At 38.9% G+C, this 6,000-nt stretch overlaps 1 long non-coding RNA gene across 1 annotated transcript in view; it reads right to left on the bottom strand.

Moving 5' to 3' along the window:
* Nucleotides 1-1,708: 1,708 nt before the first annotated feature.
* The window catches only part of LOC112675617 (uncharacterized), a 44,843-nt gene continuing 40,551 nt past the window's right edge, over nucleotides 1,709-6,000 (bottom strand). Inside the window, exon 4 of the long non-coding RNA XR_007413637.1 lies at nucleotides 1,709-3,325. This is a non-coding gene — a long non-coding RNA (uncharacterized LOC112675617). The remainder of the gene's footprint in view (nucleotides 3,326-6,000) is intronic.

Raw genomic sequence — 6,000 nt, 5'->3', positions numbered from 1 at the left:
GTATCATAAGCAAAGATCAAGTCTCCATTCCATGCAGGCCTGGTAACAGACCTTGGGCCTGAAGATAACAGTGAATCCTGGGTATAATCTGGTTCCTGGGTATAATCTGTTAGTAGTTATCAGGTTTAGTCTGCCCAAGCCATTCCATTAGCCTCTCTAAGCACTAGGATAAGGAGGTCATGATTTCCCAGTGGAGATTACTCCAAAATTAGAGTACTTAGGTCCTCAATCAGTCTTACTGTGGTATCTTCCTCTCCCTCTTCCAATCCAAACAAACCTACTAGAAGGAGCTAGTTTTATCCTGACTCTATGAGTGTGAATATGGAACTCACTGGTACATCAGATTCCCCCTGGCTTCAGAGGCAAGCACACCTGAGTGCCAGATGCACTGGCGCCATGCCATAGCTCTACTCTTACTGCATTAATAAGATAGTGAGGTGGTTTTTACTTCAGCTGTAGTGTGAGTGAAGGGAACAAGGCTTCAGCTTGAAGCATGACTTCTTAGGGCACTGTGGAGCTCTAAGCTTTGTGGAATCCCAGCTGAGACCATTAGAGTAGGGATGGAAATATAGAGCAGACCAGTAGAATTGGAAAGCCACTCTAGAGTTGGGAAGTATTTGGGGAAAAGGAAGTCTGTAAGTCTGTTCCACTGCAGAGACCAAGTGGGATATTGGGGTGCCAAAATTTGAGTAATAGAGTTACTGAGACAGTATTTATATTCTGCAGCTTTTAAGCCCTGAGACTTTTACATTACCTGAGTTTCAATCTTACTTGATTCTGTGAGGTGTTAGCACTTTCCTCTTACTAGTGAAGAAACAGAAGCTCAGAGAGGTTAGGTGATTTGCCCAAGCTACCCGGGATGGATTGGTAATGAAGGAAAGACCATCGTGTGGTATTTTCTAACAAAGATAACAATTCTGGCAGATTTAAGAAAGATGACAATTAGAAACCCTGACAGATAGTGTTATATATTAAAGGGAGTGGGGGAATCCCTGGGTCGCGCAGCGGTTTGGCGCCTGCCTTTGGCCCAGGGCGCGATCCTGGAGACCCAGGATCGAATCCCACATCGGGCTCCCGGTGCATGGAGCCTGCTTCTCCCTCTGCCTATGTCTCAGCCTCTCTCTCTCTCTCTCTCTCTCTCTCTCTCTCTGTGACTATCATAATTAAATAAAAAATTAAAAAAAAAGAAAAAAAAATAAAGGGAGTGTCCCAAAGTCAGTCAGACTTTGTCCCAAGACAAAGTCTTTTTGAGAAAAGACATGGAATAAGAGGTAAGAAGATATTCCTTGCAGGCGGGTTTTATATATATATCTACATTATGGTCTCTTAGTATTCTATTCACAAAGAAAAGCTTTCCAGGCTATGGAAGTCAAGGGATTGCTTGTTATCTTTCAAAAGATGAATGATTTTTTAAATTTTATTTATTATTTATTCATGAGAGACTCAGAGAGAGGCAGAGACATTGGCAGAGGGAGAAGCAGGCTTCCCACAGGGAGCCTGACATGGGACTTGATCCCAGGATCATGACCTGAGCCAAAGGAAGATGCTCAGCTGTTGAACCACCCAAGCGTCCCACATGAAGGATTTATATGGAATCCAACAATGAATTGTCTAACATCACTATGGAGATGGGCAAGCAAGGATCAGGTGAGAAAAAGTGTGCTAGGAGAGAAGCCCTAAAAGATGGAGCCATGGTTCATGCGGGATCTTTTATTTAACGTACTAATACAGAACATATTACATTGGTATTTTGAGTCTAAAGGTCCATAATTTAAGAAGAGATAGTATTGACTAAATGCCTAGTTAATTAGGGGCCTTGTAACTTTGTAAGTCTCTGTTAAACAGACAGGAGTAGGTTCTACTTTTTAAAAGGAGAATCTGCAGGCTGGAAGTTGCAGGCTGGTTGAAGCGCCAGCGTCTTACATCCTACACCACAAGAGAGGAAGTTGAGCATCTGTTTCCCTAATATTTCTCTTTTTTTCCACTCCCCTTCATTTGTACCCCTCTCTTCAATACTTCCTAAGCATTTCTGCTGTATAGGTGTGGTGCTGCATTGAAAAATTAGAAGAGACGGACTTTTCTAGGAGTAGATAAATTACCAGACAGTATTAGGTTTCTCCTTCTAATTCCTACAGGTAAGAAAATTTGGTGGGGGCAGCCCTGGTGGCTTAGTGGTTTAGCGCTGCCTTCAGCCCAGGGCGTGATCCTGGAGACCTGGGATCGAGTCCCACGTCGGGCTCCCTGCATGGAGCCTGCTTCTCTCTCTGCCTCTGTGTGTGTGTGCGTGTGTGTGTGTGTGTGTGTGTGTGTGTGTCTCATGAATAAATAAATAAAAATCTTTTTTAAAAAAAAGAAAGAAAGATTTGGTGGAAGAGCCCATGTTCTATTTCAAGGGCTGATGGATAAATAATATTGATCTAAATTTGATTGAGGCAGTGGAGCATCCACTTGCTGGTTAGATTAACCCCAGGTGCATGTTCCCTCTATCTGTAGGATTTAACCCAGATCATGTTTTCTATATAAAGGTGGCAGTTAAGTGAAGAATTAGTGAGATTTAATAATTCATAACCTCTTCACTAGAAATTATGAAGTTTCCTCTGGCTTGAGAGAGTGTTTGTCAAGATTGGAAAAATCACTCTAGAAGCATTTATAAACAATTGCATTGGAAATTGCCAAATTGCCCCTGTAACAGGTGAGGCCATCTCTTTTAATCTACATGAATATACCACAAAGCAAGGAAATTGTATAGGAGGGCTTTTGCACCCAGGGAGGAAGTTTCGGAGTCTAAGACATTGATTTGTTGGACATCCTCCAGAACTATCCTGTATTATCTTACACTGCCCTGTATTCCACATATAGTAATTTATGTACTATCCAGCAGTTGACAAACCTATTTCCTTAAAAGTATGAATAAATAAAATAACTAGGAAGTTAAGCTCAGATAAAAGCAGGATCTGAGCTGAATTCAATCTACTAGAAGCATGATAGGGTATGAGAGCATTCGTATGGTGGCAGGTCTAAGACAAGTAATGCTGCTGACTGTCTGACCAAAATATGTCAGTATGAATTGTTTTCAAGTATCCAAAAACCATCAGTCCTCAACCAGATTGAGAATATTCCTGTAGCTAGGGATCCTTCTAATCTTCCCAAGGAGCAAGTCCAAATTACTGAGTAAGCGTGAGCATCAAATTTCAGTAAGAAGGCAACTCGTGCTAGGAAATGGAATCATGGTCAGGATGGAGAACAGGAGGCTGGCATGTCCTGCCTTTGCCTGGGCATCCTCAGCACCAACAGTCCTGCAGTCCTCTTCAGACCAACCACGAGGCTGCAGAGATAAAGCAAAACAAAAGCAAATAGCATTTCTATTCCCTTTACAGGCAAATAAAATCCAAAAGATATGGATCTTTGAACGGATTCTATAGTCATAAATAGACTTCAGGGTGAGCTGCCTATATTTCTTCACTATTGAATCCAATCTGCTGTGAAAAATTTTCACTGTCTCCAAGTCATCATGAAAACATTCTCAGCTAATTGAGACATTCCCAAACAATTAAGATAACCAGATGCGTCTGTTATTTGTAATTACCTGAACATGCATTCCTTTCTTGGAGAATAGTTCCATTTTTTGAGCCTTTTGAACTACTCCAGATAATGAAAATGAAGATTACTGTGTGTGCATTTTTCACTCAGCCTAATTTTGACGTAGAATTACCTCTTTCCAAAATTAAGCAGCAAAACTGGAAACATGTGTGCAAAAAAGGACTTTTTCATTTTGCCTTATGCCGAAATAATGCTCCTCTCCCTATATAAATCACATTTCTGACAATTTCTAAGACTTAAGTTAATGCAGATTTACATGTAAAAGATGGAATCCAAAAGTTAAGGAAAAAATAAACAATTTATAATTACCACTCATGACCTGCCACATTTAATCTTTTAGATTCATGATGGTTCTCTAGCATTATTTGCATTTCTTAGCGTGTAGATGTAGAGGGTTGCTGAAAGTGGTAACTACCACTGTGACTACTGCTCTTTCTACTCTTAGCACTACTACTGGCCCTACTCTCCTGATAAGAATATGCAGTTTCTCCAAATGAAGATCTTCATTAGTGACTTGGCATGTTGTTAAAGCATTTTGTTATTGATTTGTCCAATTTTACAAAGAATTGATCAGAATAACTTACCACTTGAGTCCAATAATAATCCTACGATATTTTCACTTTTCCAACTGTGCAAGTCCTTGTAAAATTTCCAGGTACAATTCAAATTCTACCTGTGTCTTGTCTCAACTTTATAGCATTAGTCTTCACTATTTATTTATAAATTACTTTTATATCTCCTTTTAACTTTTTTCTATAATTGCCTTGAGCAGTTATTTAGCTTGCATTAGGATTTGAATTTTTGTATGCCCAATCTGAAGGCAAGGCTTGCCCTATCCTTGTTTTCAATTTTTACCTACTATTTTAGCTTTTGCACATGGTAGGTGCTCAATAAATATTTGATTTACTTTTATTTGAAAAGGTCTTATGCCTTTCTGATATATTCATTCCCTCCAGCAAATACAGTCTTTCAGTGTTAAACAATTTTGGATTCTCAGCTATTGGAACATTATAATCTGCCTATAAGATAAATGAAACTCTTTTCCCTTGCCCTGGGCAGTGGAGATGGTATCACTCTAAGTCACTCCATGAAGGCAAAGTTTCCTCCTTAGAAGATCAACACCAGAAAAATGTCCCTGGAGGTGGATAATGATGTCAGAGGATGTACAGTGGGAGAAAGGAACAGAACAAAAAAATGAAGGAGAGAGTTGAGGATGAAAAGGAGGGGAGAGGAAGAGGAGGAAAGAAGAGAAGTGAAGAGGGGTAGAAAAGCAATTGTTTTACCTATATATTACATTTTTTAAAGACTTTATTTTTTCATGAGAGACACACAGAGAGAGGCAGAGACATAGGCAGGGGTAGAAGCAGGCTCCCTGCAGGGGGAGCCAGATGTGAGACTTGATCCCAAGACCCCGGGATCAGAACCTGAGTCAAAGGTGCTCACCCACTGAGCCACCCAGGCATCCCTATAAATCACATTTGTTAATAGTGAATATTAATATCATGTTACAAGTGAGGATGAGTGATACTCATGCAGCAGTTACCAGAAATTTTCCACCTTTGATGAGTTCTTCTGAGCTAGTGTAGAATGCTTTTCATTCTTACACAATAGTGTTGTTTTATCATAATGATGAAGAGTAGCTTCATGAGTTTCCCAGACCTATCGTACAATTATCATCAAAGAATAAGGACTACTGGCCAACTCATACAAAACCAAATTCATTATTTCTGTTAACTGTCCCTCTGTATTTTCCTGGCTCAAACCATGAGACATTTTGTTGTTTTGAGAGAAGAATAGAAATTGCAACCATACATCTCTCACTACAAATCCTTGTTCTGTTACTTAATAATTTTATGACTTTGGACAAGTCATTTTTTTCCCTTGGAATACATTTTTCTATTTTTAAAGTGACAAGAGTAATACTAACTATGTATGTATAATAGGTGTTCCATCAATGTTAAATTTTACTATTAAAATCTTTATCCATTAAAAAAATCTTAGCACTTGAATAAAGTAAACTTTTGGAGGAAAAAAATTATAAGCTTTCATTGTTGTCTTAAATTGCTTTTTTATTATGTTTTACTTAAGTATGTGCGACTGTACTTATAATTCATATATTTAAAAAAGATCTAAACAAAGCTTCACATTGCATGTGTTTAATTAATTAAACAAGGAGGCCACTAGATTGAAGTTACTCTAATGCCGTGGAGGTCTATGTAAGCAAAACAAAAATCTAAGCCTGTAAATGCTTCAGGGTGATGAAATCAAAACACTAAATACAACCAATCGGGAACAGCCAACTAGGCTTTAAGCTGTGGCCGATAAGAGAATTTATTTATTTATTGTTTTTTGCTGTCTCACTTTCTCCATTAAAATCTTTTCCCTAACTCCTGTCAGTGG

The sequence above is a fragment of the Canis lupus genome, chromosome 10 (genome assembly GCF_003254725.2).
Source record: "Canis lupus dingo isolate Sandy chromosome 10, ASM325472v2, whole genome shotgun sequence".
In the NCBI taxonomy this organism is placed as follows: Eukaryota; Metazoa; Chordata; class Mammalia; order Carnivora; family Canidae; genus Canis; species Canis lupus.
The sequence above is the reverse complement of the archived record's forward strand: the minus strand, read 5'-3'. Positions and strand labels throughout refer to the sequence as shown.